Genomic DNA, 1,363 nt, shown 5'->3' with positions numbered 1-1,363 from the left:
TGTGTGTGTACCGTCAAATCGGATCTGACTGGTACTGGAGGAGATTGTCCCACCTTCTCCAGTGGAGTATCTGGTGGATTTGAACCGCATACCTCTGGGATTGTAGTGCAGTTTCTTGCCACTAGGCCACCAGAAATTCCATGTTTTTTGCTTTTTTTTTTTTTTAAAAAAAAAGGCAAACCAAAAAACCCCTCAAAATCATTGTTATTGAGCCAGAACTCACTGTGCATAGCCGACCCTCCAGTGAGTTTCTAGGACTGTAATCCACATAGGAAGAGAGTGCTCAGTTTCTCTAGAGGAGGTGCTGGTGAATTCAAACTAGCTGGGAGAAGCCACCCTTGGATTAGCAGCACAAGTCTTCACCTATTAGGCCACCAAAGCTCCATTCTCTTAATGGTAAAAGGATCTGGGCGACCGGGGGAAATGAGTTCATGTCTGCAGGTGGAAGGTGAGGGCAATCAGTTTCACACGGGCGCTGCTCTTCATTTCCAGAAGTTCGTGGTGGCTTCTAGACTGCAAGCCACAGCCCAGCGGGGTGAGCCGGCCTTTGAGTCCAAGTCAGCCTGACTCACAGCCCACACTTAAACCACAGCTTGACCCTACCTCCTAGTTCTGAATTTCTCTTCTTCCCCTGTGACTGTTCACATCTGCCCAACCCTGCCTACCCTGTTCTCTACTGTACCTTCAGTCTTTCTCAAAATTGAGAAGCATACCAAAAAAAAAAGGTAGGGAAGAGTGGGAGGTAACAGTATAACATCTGCTTTATATGGCCACTTGGAGTCAAAACCTAGAAGCCAATGTGAACATTCAATTAAGTGACAAGCCGTGGTTAGCTAGTAGCTATAGATACGATTCGAAATCAGATTAGTTGCAGTGCTCTGAAACGTTTTCACTGAAATAAAAAACCAACAATTTAAAATGTCTAATTAAATTCATGAAAATCTCAAGAACTCATAGCCTCCAGCTTAGGAGGGGAGTTCATTTTGTTCCCCTCACAGATGTGTGTACGTAGGCCACGGAAGACTGAAGATAAGACTTGGCAGGTGGCTGTGGCATCTGTGAGTGTGCTTAAGTAGGAAGAAAGAATGGGAGCTGTGACTAGCACTAATGGAGTGCTAACCTTGAGTGAGTGCTTACAGTTGTACAAGACAGAGTTAAGCACATTGTATATTTTATTTAATTATGAGCCACATTCACTTTGACAGCAAAGGGTTTGGTGTTTTGGTGAATAGTTCGGGAATATGTTGTTGTTGTTGTTGTTCTTGTTGCTGTTGTTGTTGTTGTTATGTGTCGTCGAGTCGCTTGAGACTCATAGCGACCCTTTGTACAACAGACCTAAACTCTGCTCTGTCCTGTGCCAATC

This window comes from Elephantulus edwardii, unplaced genomic scaffold (assembly GCF_000299155.1).
Source record: "Elephantulus edwardii isolate Elephantulus edwardi_28Jun2011 unplaced genomic scaffold, EleEdw1.0 scaffold00047, whole genome shotgun sequence".
In the NCBI taxonomy this organism is placed as follows: Eukaryota; Metazoa; Chordata; class Mammalia; order Macroscelidea; family Macroscelididae; genus Elephantulus; species Elephantulus edwardii.
The sequence above is the reverse complement of the archived record's forward strand: the minus strand, read 5'-3'. Positions refer to the sequence as shown.